The sequence below is a fragment of the Barbus barbus genome (genome assembly GCF_936440315.1).
Source record: "Barbus barbus genome assembly, chromosome: 35".
Taxonomy (NCBI): Eukaryota; Metazoa; Chordata; class Actinopteri; order Cypriniformes; family Cyprinidae; genus Barbus; species Barbus barbus.
The window spans coordinates 25,183,022-25,198,092 of record NC_136763.1 but is presented as its reverse complement, the minus strand read 5'-3'; positions in this window follow the sequence as shown (position 1 = coordinate 25,198,092).

The following is a 15,071-nucleotide window of genomic DNA, read 5'->3' as shown; positions in this document are numbered from 1 at the left end:
ACTCAATGGATATAAACCAAAATAAAGTTTTATTTAAAAGAACAGTCAACATTTAAAAAGGATTAAAAAAAATTGTAAAAAACCAGTGAAGACAGATTTTGGCTAACAAACAAAAACTTTTGGCAATAAAAACAATGGCAGTAAAAAAAGAAAAGAAAAAAGAAAGAAAAGACAAACATAAAATAAATTACAAACATGACAACCTGAAGTTATTAAACATTTTAACATTTAACATTTTGTATCATTTTTGGATCTACTCAGAACATGAAACAAATTTAGTGAAACATTTTAGTGAAAAAAAAAAATAAAATTCAGGGTTTTTTCAGCACTTCTTTAAACATTCCAGTGAGGAGGCTTGTGTACCTTTTAAAAGAGTTCTAGTCCTAGGTGAAGGACTTTGTCATTTTACACCTACTTAATGACGACCTGGCTGCATGTTGTCTCCTGAGGTATTCCAACTGGTACCTCTGTAAAACATCAGCAAACAAAACATTTTATCAAAATAACTCTAGAATTGTCAATGTAGAGTACAACTCAGATAACAAGGAGATTGCTAATAGTGTTGACTAACAAAACGCTTCCTGCATGTCTCAAGTCAACTCATTTTTGAGTAACACAATTTTTTTCTTACATGTTTCTACTGTTCAGCAGTGCTGCCAACTGCTTTCAATTGAAAGTAGCTAAAACTGGTAGCTAAATGTCACTAGATGACATAATACTGGCAAATTCACTGATCTATATAAAGATGAATATAGATCAGTGGGCAAGATGTGAACTTAGATCAGGTTTGTCCAAGAAGTTGCTATATTTGTCCCTAAACTTTTGAAAAAAATCTCAAAAGAGGTGGGGAAGTCGTTAAATCTAGCTACAAAATTGCTAAATTGGCAACACTGCTGTTCAGATTCACTGAATGGTCCATGTTTATATTACAGCATAAAATTATTCCTAAAATGTTACCTTTTAGATCAGGGGTTCTCAACCCTGGTCCAGGAGGGCCACTGTCCTGCAGAGTTTTACTCCAACCTTGATCAAACTTACCTGCCTGTATCTTACTAGGGCTGCATCTGAAACCGCCTACTATATAGTAGGGGAAAAGCAGTAGGTGAACAAATAAGTATGTCCGATACCTCAGTATTCATAGAAGGGTAGTCGAGAAGTTCCCAGATGTCCTACTGCTTCTGCCCAGATTCTTGAGTGTTCATCCGATGGACACCTTTCAATCCCAGAAGCCCACGCGAGAGGATACGTCATCATCGAACGTGACGGAGATCAGCGACGCGGGTGTTTACAAATGTGAGTATTATCTATCAAAAACACGGTTACATGTGTTAAAATCGCATTTATTGAGCTACTGTATAGTAAACTGTTGATTTGCTGAAGGTGTAGATGCTAGACAGTAACGTTACAGTATATTTGTATAGCTCCAGTAAACACGCATGTCTCCAAAGTGCATTTACATAAACCTCACACATCTTAAAGACGATTAAATGTCTATTTAATAAGAGACAGGAAAATATTCTAAAAGAATATTCAAAAGCTCTCAGTGAGCTGAAAACCTTTCAGTTACTAAAATTAATAAAAATTATTTTAAATCTTAAGCTTCCGTTTATTTTAATTATTGTAATTTAAAACGCTTTTCTGATTCAGAGCTTTTGTGGTGGAGCAGGTGACAGCAGTATTTGTGGGAAAAAATAAAAATACAAATATAAAGTAAGAAACTTCTCTAATATATGGTACTATAAGTCACCGGGCCCACTCATCGTTTTAATCATACGCTAGATTTAATTATATCGCATGGAATTGATCTTACCGATATAGATATCGTACCTCAAAGTGATGATGTTACTGATCATTTCCTTGTATCATGCATGCTGCGTATTACTGATATTAATTATATGGCTCCGCGTTATCATCCGGGCAGAACTATTGTTCCAGCCACCAAAGACAGATTCACAAATAACCTGACTGATTTATCTCAACTGCTCTGTGTACCCATAAATACACATGAACTAGACGAAATGACTAGCAACATGGGCACTATCTTCTCTAACACATTAGAAGCTGTTGCCCCCTCAAATTGAAAAAGCTTAGAGAAGAACGTACTGCGCCATGGTACAACAGTTATACCCATTCTCTCAAGAGCGCAAATGGAGAAAAACTAACTTGGAAGTTTTTAGAATTGCGTGGAAAAACAGTATGTCCAGCTATAGACAGGCTCTAAAAGCTGCCAGGGCAGAGCATATCCGCAAACTCATAGATAATAACCAAAACAATCCAAGGTTCTTATTTAGCACAGTGGCTAGATTGACAAATAAACAGACACCACCCGATCTAAATATTCCCTCACAGTTTAATAGTAATGACTTTATGAATTTCTTTACTGATAAAATAGATAACATCAGAAATACAATAACAAATGTATATTCTACTGCATCTAGTATTTCAGTAGTATTTTTTATTGCACCCAAAGAAAAACTGCAGTGCTTTACAACTATAGGACAGGAAGAGCTAAATAAACTTATCAGTGCATCTAAACCAACAACATGTTTATTAGATCCCGTACCCACTAAACTACTGAAAGAGTTGTTACCTGTAGCAGAAGAACCACTTCTCAATATTATTAACTCATCGTTATCTTTAGGTCACGTCCCAAAACCATTCAAGCTGGCGGTTATAAAGCCTCTTATTAAGAAACCACAACTAGATTCTAATGAACTGGAAAATTACAGACCCATTTCAAATCTTCTCCTTATGTCTAAAATTTTAGAAAAAGTTGTGTCTGCTCAATTGTGCTCCTTCTTGCAAAAAAAAGATCTCTATGAAGAATTTCAGTCAGGTTTCAGGCTTCACCATAGTACAGAAACTGCACTTGTTAAAATTACAAATGACTTACTTCTTGCTTCAGACCAAGGCTGCATCTCATTGCTAGTATTACTTGATCTTAGTGCTGCATTCGACACTATAGACCATGACATACTCATAGATCGATTACAAAACTATACTGGTATTCAAGGGCAGGCTTTAAGATGATTTAGATCCTACCTGTCCGATCGCTACCACTTTGTTCATTTAAATGGGGAGTCATCTCAATTATCACCAGTAAAGTATGGAGTACCACAAGGATCTGTCCTAGGTCCTCTTCTATTTTCAATATACATGTTGTCCCTTGGTAATATTATTAGACAATACTGGATTAGTTTTCATTGTTATGCTGATGATACTCAACTATATATCTCAACAAGACCAGATGAAACTTCTAAACTATTTAAGCTAGTAGATTGTGTAAAAAATGTAAAAGATTGGATGACCAATAATTTCCTCCAATTAAATTCAGATAAGAGAGAGATATTACTTATTGGACCAAAAAACAGTACACAGAATCTCTTGGATTACAATTTGCAACTAGACGGATGTACTGTTACGTCCTCTAAAGTCAAAAATCTGGGTGTTATATTAGACAGCAACTTGTCCTTTGAAAATCATATTTCCCATGTCCACTGGAACCAGCTGAGCCCATTCAATCTGACTTGCTGCAGTTTGGAACTGAACTGCTGGTTTGTTTGGCCAGAGGAGAATTGGCCCCTGGTTTCTCCCAAGGTTTTTTCTCCATTCTGTCACCGATGGAGTTTTGGTTCCTTGCCGCTGTCGCCTCTGGCTTGCTTAGTTGGAGACGCTTCATTTCCAGCGATATCGTCGACCTGATTGCAAAGACACTATTTAAACTTATTGACACATTATTTTCCTTTTTTGATATTGTGCAGTGCTTTGACACAATTCACATTGTAAAAAGCGCTATATAAATAAAGGTGACTTGACTTGACCATGTTACAAAAACAGCATTCTTCCATCTTCAAAACATTGCCAAGCTTCGAAACATGCTACCTGTTTCTGATGCAGAAAAGCTAGTTCATGCATTCATGACCTCTAGACTGGACTATTGTAATGCACTGCTAGCTGGTTGTCCTGCATCTTTAATAAACAAGCTACAGATAGTCCAAAATGCAGCAGGCCAAGAAAAAGGCACAAAGGCCAGGTCAAGAAAATATGATCATATTACCCCAATTTTAAAGTCTCTGCACTGGCTACCTATTAAGTTCCGTATCATTTACAAAATATTAATACTTGCCTATAAGGCCCTAAATGGTTTAGCTCCTGCGTACCTAACTTGTCTTCTACCACGCTACAATCCAACCCGCTCCCTAATTACAGACCCATTTCAAATCTTCTCCTTATGTCTAAAATTTTTGAAAAAGTTGTGTCTGCTCAATTGTGCTCCTTCTTGCAAAAAAAAAGATCTCTATGAAGAATTTCAGTCAGGTTTCAGGCTTCACCATAGTACAGAAACTGCACTTGTTAAAATTACAAATGACTTACTTCTTGCTTCAGACCAAGGCTGCATCTCATTGCTAGTATTACTTGATCTTAGTGCTGCATTCGACACTATAGACCATGACATACTCATAGATCGATTACAAAACTATACTGGTATTCAAGGGCAGGCTTTAAGATGATTTAGATCCTACCTGTCCGATCGCTACCACTTTGTTCATTTAAATGGGGAGTCATCTCAATTATCACCAGTAAAGTATGGAGTACCACAAGGATCTGTCCTAGGTCCTCTTCTATTTTCAATATACATGTTGTCCCTTGGTAATATTATTAGACAATACTGGATTAGTTTTCATTGTTATGCTGATGATACTCAACTATATATCTCAACAAGACCAGATGAAACTTCTAAACTATTTAAGCTAGTAGATTAGCTTAAACACCGTGTGCTGCCCATTCTCTGAACCTCGTAGGTGTTAACTGCGTTGATAATTGCTGTGAGGAGGTTAACTCTTTTTTTGAACTGCTGCAGTCTCTGTATAGATTTTGTAGTGCATCAACACATCGCTGGAATACAGTTTTCAATGACAGCGAACATAACATTAAATACACTTTTAAATCCCTCAGCACCACCCGATGGAATTGCAGAGCAGACTCCACAAAAGCTCTCAAAGAAAATAACGGGGCAATTAGAGATATTTTGGCCAAAATATCTTTAGACTGTGATGAGAAAACACAAACTAAACTCGAAGCTGCTGCATTGGTCGCAAAACTTGATAAACTGGAGACGGTAATAAAGACTATGCTGTGGGACCGGGTACTGCATAGATTTAAGGCAACAAGTGACCAACTCCAAAAAAGCAATATGGATTTAGCTTCTGCTCTTGGCCTTTTGCGTTCACTGCTTTCATATGTTGGCACTCTACGAGAACAGTTTTCAGAGCTCGAAGAATCAGCACGCGCGGTCAGTGTGACACAAAACTACCAGTTTGACACTCAACGTGTGAGAAAAAGAAAGAGATTTGCAGATGAGTCTGCCGATGACAGCGAAGTAGCTTTTAATGACAGCAGTCAGAAATTTAAAGTTGAAACATATTACGTCATCATTGACAGACTTTGTTCATGCCTATCCAAGCGCATAGAAGCCTACACACATGTGTGTGACCTCTTTGGGGTTTTATTTGAGAGGGACTGTGATGATTGTGATGTGCATGTAAGAGCTGCTATAAGCTGAGCTCCACTTATCCAACAGATCTGGATAGTTCCTTGTCAGATGAACTTATTCAGTTCAAGCACTTTGTGCAGAATGAAACTTCACCCGTACAGCTGCTGCAAGCTCTTGACAGACATGGACTTAAGACAACATTTCCGAATGTTTATGTTGCACTAAGACTGTTTTTAACCTTACCTGTGTCTAACTGTGAGGGCGAGAGGTCATTTTCTGTTTTGAAACGGGTTAAAAATGAGCTGAGGACCACAATGTCACAGACACGGCTCTCTGCACTTTCTCTCTTAGCCATTGAACATGAACTTGTTAGTGGCCTTGATTTTGAAGATGTTATACACCAGTTTGCACAGTCAAAGTCCAGAAAAAAGCCATTGTAAGATGTGTTTGCCAAATGAAGGCATTTCAAATTCAAACATGCACTTCCTCATTATTTAGGACTAAAGTTGTGTGTTTTGCCAGATTATATAGCATTTATTTTATCTTGTCTTCTTCAGAGAAATTGTTTTGTGTATTTAGTATTGTGTAGTGTATTTATGTAGCACTAAAATGTTTAACTGGTTAATTGTGCTATAACATGTTGTTGTTCTATTTTAAAACAAGTTAAATGAGCTTAGGATCAAAATGTTTATGATCAAATAGTTATACTGCATTTTATTTTTATTTTTTTCCTTGAGGTGCCAGCTTTATGAAAATGCTGTAAATTGTTGTGGAGGGATAACTGGCAGATTTCAAATTGTTTGTGTTGGACTAATAACTTGATTGCCTTGTCTTCTGTGATAGCTCTATCAATTCCATACATTTCTATTGGGAATAAGTGTTGTTAAATAAACGATAGTTTGAAAGTGGTTGCTTATCTATTCATTTTTTGTGAAAATGGAGGATACTTCCCTCCCTCTCAATGTAGTGGGTCAATTTGACCAGATTATACAGATGCTGATGTGTTTTGTTTTCATAGCATCATATGTGAGTGAATGTCTTTGATAGGGGACATAGTAGTGCATTTGTAGTTCTATGAGCATTCAAATATTTGTAAATCAAAATATGATGACAGTTAGGATTTGAAGTATTGAGTATATCTGCTGTATATTACAGTAATATATTCTATATATGACCATATTATGGTGATCCTGGGGTCGTGATGATGGGGCCCTTGAATATTGTTGCCCAGGGTACAACAAAGTGTTAATCTGGCCCTGGCTGGTGGTACTCCAGGACAGCTTTGAGAACCACTGGTCTATTTGATTTGGTAGCTTTTAATTTTTTTGATTTTCATTCCTTTACACTCCTGAACATTTTTTTAAAGGTTGTATTGCTTTTTTCTGGACAATCGCCCCTGTCTTCTTTGAGGTAATCTTTGAGGTGGCCTTTTTTCGGGATTGATGCCAATGAAGCGCCTGGAATTACAATCTTCAGAGACTGAATGAAAAACTAAGGAATGACTTGTAAACTTAAAAGGCTAGTTTGGGTTTTGCACATTATGTTAATAACTAGTACTGACATCATGAGGTATTTTGTCAAATTTTGCTGCTGTTTTTCTATATCTTGGAAGTAATTTACTTCTTAAAAATTACAAGTGTATCAGCAAAATCAGCAAGTGCTTACAAAATTTGAAGAACTGGTAATTCCTGTGTAATGTTTATGTAAAATGGTGCACTTTATAGTCCTATTTCCATATACTTACTATGTAAGTACTTGTGTATGTACCTATTAGTTAATGTACAGAATAAGTTATGCGGTACTCAAATTGGGGGTATAAACATAGACCAAGGTATTTATTGAATAATTGATGGTAGATGGTATATAGTAAGTATATGGATATAGGGCTGTAAAATAAAGTGCACCATTTTACATAAACATTACACAGGAATGACCAATTCTTCAAACTTAGCAAGCACTGTTGTGTAGAGCAATTTAACATTAACATACACTTGTTTGTAAGTACTACATATTTACCACATGTAGTAGTACGTATGTGTCTTGTTTGTTACCACATAATAGCACATTTTTCCATAGGTGCTACATATTTACCATGTACATATCATTAGTATGTAATGTCTTATTAGTCGCCATATATAGATACTGTAAGGACCTGCCTGTTTGTATCCACTTTGTCCGTAAGCAGTCAAGTCAAGTCAAGTCAAGTCTGCTTTATTGTCAATTCTTCCATATGTACAGCACATACATACAGAGAATTGAAATTGCGTTACTCTCAGACCCTTGGTGCATACAGTTTAAGACACTGATAGTAGACGTTCAAATACAGATAAATACAGTTTAAATATATGTACATACAACTATACAGATACAACTATACAAATGAGACATTGTAGAAAAATAAAGAAAGAGATAAATAAAGTGGCATAAGGCACATGGCAGAATAGATAGAGTGCAAACCAGTTAAATAAAACAAAACTGTGCAGATATATGTGTAGTGCAAGAAGAGCTTATCAGTCTGTTAAAGTGACAAGAGAACAGTCTTTTTATCAGACTATCCGAAGAGGTAGTTTGCAGTCAATGCTGCATGAGGTAGTGATCAGTCCAGTGCTGCACAAGTGACAGGTGCTGGTCACAGTTTTTAAGGGGGGGGGTAGTATCAGCGTAGTGTCAGAGTTCAGTGTTGCATGGGGTAAAAGAGGGGAGGGGGGTCTAGGATGGGAGGGAGTTCAGCTTCCTGACCGCCTGATGTATGAAGCTGTCCTTCAGTCTGCTGGTCCTCCCTGATGGCAGCAGACTGAAGAAGCTGTGTGTCGGGTGGGTGGTATCACCTGCAATGCGGAAGGCTTTGCAGATGAGACGGGTGCTGTAGATGTCCTGGAAAGAGGGGAGAGAGACACCAACGATCTTCTCAGCTGCTCTCACTATGCGTTGAAGTGACTTGCGGCAGGATGCGTTACAAGCGCCATACCACACAGTGATGCAGCTGGTCAGGATGCTCTCGATGGTGCCTCTGTAGAAGGTGCACATGATAGGGGCCGGGGCTCTGGCTCTTCTCAGTTTGCGGAGGAAGTAGATACGCTGCTGTGCTTTCTTGGCCAGTGCTACAGTGTTGTTAGTCCAGGAGAGGTCCTCTGTGATGTGCACACCCAGGAACTTGGTGCTACTCACTCTCTCCACAGTCGCACCATTGATGGTCAGAGGTGCATGCTGAGTATGTACTCTCCTGAAGTCAACAACAATCTCCTTCATACTACATATTTAGTATTTACTACTATTCCAAGTACTACATATTTATCATGTATATACATTAGTAAGTACAGTAAAGTATCTAATTAGTTACCATGTACGGGCACTACCTGTAAGTGACCGTTCTTACCCACACTTGTCTGTATGTACAAACTAATTACCATGCATGTACGACTGTTAAGTACAGCCGTGTTTCTTATTTGTTACTATGTACATACACTTCAGGTAAGTACTTTGTGTTACCACTCATTTGCCAGTAGGTACAAGATATTTACCATGTATGTACCAGGGAAGTACACGTACTGTAAAATAAAGTGCTACCAGAAAAGCTACAATGAGGAAAAATGAATGAATGAATTCCAGAGTACAGGCTGCCTCTTCTTGATATTGGAGGTTAAACGTAGTAGATTGCAAATACAGCACCAAGTCCCGTCAAAAAGGTTGGTGTGATGCCTTCAGATATGACACGACCCTCAAGCGTGATCATCCAGCGCCCAATAGTGACTTGCCCTGTTCCACCTGAAACTTCCAATAGCAACATTCATCTCACCTTGCATAAAAATCTGTACATTCAAAGAAAAATAGCAATGTAATATGTCTATCAATGAAATATACCAAGTAGAATCAGGCGAGGACTTGCAGGTGCAGTCAGGGTTGTCTCAACATCAGCTGCAGTGGCACACACCTGTAGGGAACAGACATTTTAAAAGATGTTTTTAAAGGGTTAGTTCACCCAAAAATGAAATTTCAGTCAGTAATTACTCATCCTCATGTCGTTCTATACACGTAAGACCTTCGTTCATCTTTGTAATACAAATTAAGATATTTTTGATGAATTCTGAGCGGTATCTTAACCACACATAGGCAGTAACGTCATTGCACTTTTCAAGGCCCAGAAAGTAATTAAAGACATCATTAAAATAGTCATCGTGACTACAGTGGTTCAACTTTAATGTTATGAAGCGACAAGAACAAAACAAAAATAATGACTTCATTCAACAATCTTTTCTCTTCCCTGTCAGTCTCCTACAGTCTATGTTGTAAACATAGTGCAGCGCTTCCAGGTTCTACCTCAGAACGTTGGCTCATTATTGAGTACCTCATGTGCTATTCATGGAACCAAAATGGAATCTTCCAACGTTTTTTTAGACGAAATATATTATAACTTGAATCAACCAAGAAGTGGAATTTTTATATTTTTATATTTTAATGCCTCAACTTCCTGGCTAATTGCTGCCCGTTGCCTACACCATCTCACCTGCTAGGTTTTGCTGGATTTGTCTGCTGTTGCTGCCTGCCTGCGCTGACCTGGCTAATCAATTAACCCTCTCTGCATGCTGCTCTTGCTGTTTGGCCTGCATCTCCTTGCTGTTGCTGCTACCCATGTCTCCCCGCCGCATGGTCTTCTACAGGCTTCCTGCTTGGCCTTACTGGTAATCTATGGTATGCTTATTGCTGCTTTACCTGGCTTCGACTGGTAAGACTTCTCCTTTGCCTGCACCTGTGCTTGTTTGTTGAGTCACCAAACTCTCCAGTCTTCTCTCTGCCTGCACACGCAGTCATCTGCCAAGCAAATTGCATTTCAATTTAAGCTGCAACTCTACAGTGCCGAAAATGACATGTCTTCTGCTGAGTTTTGTCTTGCTCTGGGGACACGGGCATATGAATGTCTCTGATGAAACCTCTTTAGTGAAGGCTTGGGGTCCCTCATTTGTTCCCAGTATGACTTGCTCCAGGCCAGAGCTACCTGTGCAAAAACTACAGCCTCTTTATAGTGTTCCTTCTGAATCCCTTCTTCGCTCTTTATGCCTTGCTGTTCTGAAAAGCTTCACTGTTTTATCTGATAATGATTTATGTTGTTTTTTTAACACATTACAAACTAAAAATGCTGTGAGCCTTGGTGCAACTATGAAACAGAGATGTTTGATTATTATGTTGTTAATTATCTGTGGTGATGTGCAGCCAAATCCTGGCCCAGTTGATATTGACTCTAAGATCTGCAATACTCCGGCTGATTTTAAAAACAGGTCTGGGTTGGGTATTATTCATTTGAATATGCAAAGTATGCTCCCTAAGATTGATTCTTTACGTATTTGGGCAAAATCCACCGATGCAGATATTATAATTCTTTCAGAAACATGGCTCTCTAAATTAGTCACAGACAAGGACATTGTTGTCAGTGGATACAATGTCTTTAGAACTGATCGGCCTCGTAAGGCTGGGGGCGTGGCCATATACGTATGTAAAGAGCAAGTTCATTGCCAATGTAGTTTTGTCCATATCTGTGAGTAAACAACTTGAATTTTTGGCCCTAAATGTTGAGGTGTACAAAGGCATGACTGTCACTGTTGTTGGAAGCTACAGACCACACTCTGCTGTAGCTGACACCCTTCAGACGCTGTCACAGCTTTTATCACAGCTGGAGTACAGTGAGATTGTCCTGGCAGGCGACATGAACTGGGACTGGTTCAAACCTGCTTCAGACGGATTGAAGGGTCTTTGCAGTGAATTAAATCTTACACAATTAATTGAGTCTCCTACTCGCCCAAATCCAAAACACCCAGATAAATCTACTTTAATTGATTTGCTATTGACAAATGCTCCCCATAAATTTTCTGAAATTGGTGTGTTTGCTAATGACATTAGTGATCATTGCACGATTGCTGCAGTTAGAAATGCCAAAATTCCAAAATCCAGGCCTCGATGTATTGAAAAACGTGATATGAAACATTTCTCCTTACAAGGTTTTATACATGATTTATTTCATTTTAACTGGGACAGCATTAGGCTTATTGATGATGTTGAAATAGCCTGGAAATACTTTCATGATGGATTTTTGCAACTTATTAATAAACATGCTCCCTTGCGTAAGTTTAGAGTCAAGGGACGAGATAACCCTTGGTTTTCGACGGAGCTTAGCAAACTTCTTCATGAGAGGGATGTGGCTTGGGCAAAGGCTAGAAAATCAGGGGTGGAGGCCGATAGGATTAATTTCAGACGACTACGAAACCAGTTCACAGCAGCTGTCCGACATGCCAAATCTGAATACTATCTAGCGGCTACTACAGACAATTTCAATAACCCTAGGACTTTTTGGAAGTCTATCAAGTCAATTTCTTTAACTAAATTTCATAATGAACTGCCTCCCCATATCATTAGGGACAATATTACTATCTCGGACAGATCGGCGATGCTAGAATGTTTTAATGAACATTTTGTTGCATCTGGTTCATTGTTTGACCAATCTCTACCTCCAAAAACCTCCCCTTCTGATGGTATTGCTGCTGGAAGATGTTGTGTTGGCCAGCCTTTTTCTTTTACCTTTGCCCCGTTTTCAATCGATGATGTACACAAAGCCCTAATGTCACTGGACATCAAAAAGCCTGCTGGCCCAGATTGTTTGGAGCCATATTTTTAAAAAATTGCTGCAGATTTTATTGCTAAACCGATTATGTATATTTTTAATTTGTCTTTGGCTCAGAATGTTATGCCATCAATCTGGAAATCTGCCCATGTCCTCCCCTTGTTAAAGGGAGGAGATCCTACCTCGCTAAACAACTATAGGCCTATCTCCAACTTGTCTGTGCTGTCAAAGGTTTTAGAACGACTAGTAAGTGAACAACTGAAAGAATTTCTGAGTGTTAATAATATTCTCTCAGAGTTTCAGTCGGGTTTCCGAAAGGAACATAGTACCATCTCTGCCTCACTGAAGGTTGTGAATGACATCATTGAGGCATTGGACTGCAAAAAGATGTGCGCAGCTCTTTTCATCGATCTTTCCAAAGCTTTTGATACGGTGAACCATTGTATTTTAAAACAAAGACTGCTCAACATTGGTCTTTCTGAGAAGGCAGTTGGTTGGTTTGAAAATTATCTCTCAGATAGGACTCAGTGCGTCACCTTTGACGGTATCGCTTCAGGTTTCTTACAAGTTGTATCAGGGGTTCCTCAGGGATCGGTGTTGGGCCCACTTTTATTTACTATTTATGTAAATGACCTTGGTTCAAATGTCCACAATGCTCTGTTTCATTTTTATGCTGACGATACAATCATTTACACCTGTGGCGAAACCCTTCACCAGACCTTTCAGTACCTGCAGGATGCCTTTGACACTGTACAATCTTGGCTATTTGACTTGAAGCTTGTGTTGAATGCAAATAAAACCAAGACGGTCCTGTTCTCAAATAATAGGAACTCTACAGCTAGCCCTCCAAACATTGTTACCCTGCAGGGAAATTTAATAGAACGTGTGGCTGAGTATAAGTACTTAGGGCTTTTACTTGACGACCATTTGACTTTTAAGGCTCATATCCACAATTTAGCACGGAAACTTAGGTTAAAGCTAGGGTTCTATTTTAGGAATAGGGCCTGTTTTTCTCTTGCAACAAGGAAGAAACTGGTCGAGGCTACTTTCCTGTCTCTTATGGACTATGGTGATTTTTTTATATATGCACGCCACTAATAAATATTTGCACCAACTGGATTCAGTTTATCATGGTGCACTGAGATTTATTACAGGGTGCAAACCTTTTACACATTGTTGCACTCTGTATAAGCTAGTTCAGTGGCCCTCCCTCGCTCAGCGCAGGCTAACCCGTTGGCGATTGTTTATATATAAATCCATCATTGGGACATTGCCCCCTTATTTATGTAGGCTTATGTCCTTCAAGGCCAGCACTCGCTCTCTGCGGTCTAATGATAATCTCCACCTGGTTGTGCCTAGGGCTCGCACAGAGTTAGGGAAGCAAGCATTTAGAATTTCTGCCCCATCAGCATGGAACCTGTTACTGAATGACTTAAAACTTGATAACTTTGTCTCCTTTGGTCAATTTAAGAGGCTAGTAAAGTACAGGGAAGCAGGCACAATGGGCACTTGTCCCTGCTTCCCAAATTAGGATAAGTCTATGGTGACAATGGGGGATGTCATGATGAATTTTTTCATTGTACTGTAAATGTATTATGTCTTGTATGTTCAATGTATTTTTTATATTTTGTATTCTATGTGGAACTTTTATTGCGGCTTTCTTGGCCAGGGCTCCTTCGTAAAAGAGACTTGTTCTCAAAGGATTTCCCTGGTTAAATAAGGGTTAAATAAAATGTAAATGTGTTTACAGCCTCAAAATTGTGTTGTGCAACTGCCTCTCTGATGTCATCATTGTAATCTCCTGAGAAAAATGGTGTGCCCTTCTCCACTAAAACAGCTGGAGGGAAGAACTTTCCAGCACTCAAAAAGGCCTGTAGAAGTTGATGTCTCTCTGCAAGAGTAGAGCATGGATTCTTAGTTTCGCAATTTCCTCAAACATTGTTTAAAATATGTATGTTTGCTCTCAAATCTTAAAGTCCATAGATGAATAAGTGGCCCAAACTGGACAATAAGCTCTGGGTAATGACTGACATGATGTTTGGGCTTCAGTGGGTGATTAGGAAAGGCTTGCTTTCGGCAATGCAAATATTCATCGATAATAACTCTTAGGTAGGCTATCTGACCAGTTGAAATGACTGGTGCACAAATGAGCTCCACAATTTCTCTAAGTTGTAATACCAACTGCCATATTTCATTGTCACCTGGATTTTCTATTTTGTCTCCAATCAAGACAGGCAACATTCTGAGCAAACACCAATTTTGCACAGCTTGCCCTCCAATTTTTTCACCCTCTGGACTGACCTCACAGTGTTTGTCATTAGCATCCTTACCAAGATACTTGAACTGGTTTATTCGCCGATTCAACAAGAGATAGCTGAACAATTTATCCACCTTAACAAAATGGCTAATGTACAATGCCAGATCATTGGATACAATACCCTCAAAAAGATCATGGCCAAGGCAAGGAGGTAACCCTTGTGTATTAAATAAAGAGTTGAATTTAACACCTCCACCGGATAGCAATGGTCTGAACATGATCACTGTATGACTGTTTTGTGCGTTCATTGCCTTGAATAAGAGGATCTGCATTGAATTCATCTCTGGTGATCTCACAATATCTGCAGAAGTGTGAACTCTTGCTAACATTCTCAACAAAGCCTCCTATGCTATGTGAACCTAGGTTGTCCCCTGCAATGGCACACAAAGTTCCCTTATAGACGTTTCCATCCGACAGGGTAACGCCATTGAGCTCAAGATCTTTAAGGTCTTTCAACAGGGAGCCCATAACCAAGTCCTGACCAAAATACTTCAAGTCTTGTTCTCTACATAGAAGAGCAAGCTGCATGTGATCAGTGCTTGATCTATTATGTGGCATTAAATCTGCAAGAGTGAGATACACTGCAAGTATCTTGTGTTTTTTCTTCCCAGATCCCAGTGGACTGACCACTTCAAATGCATCCTGATATA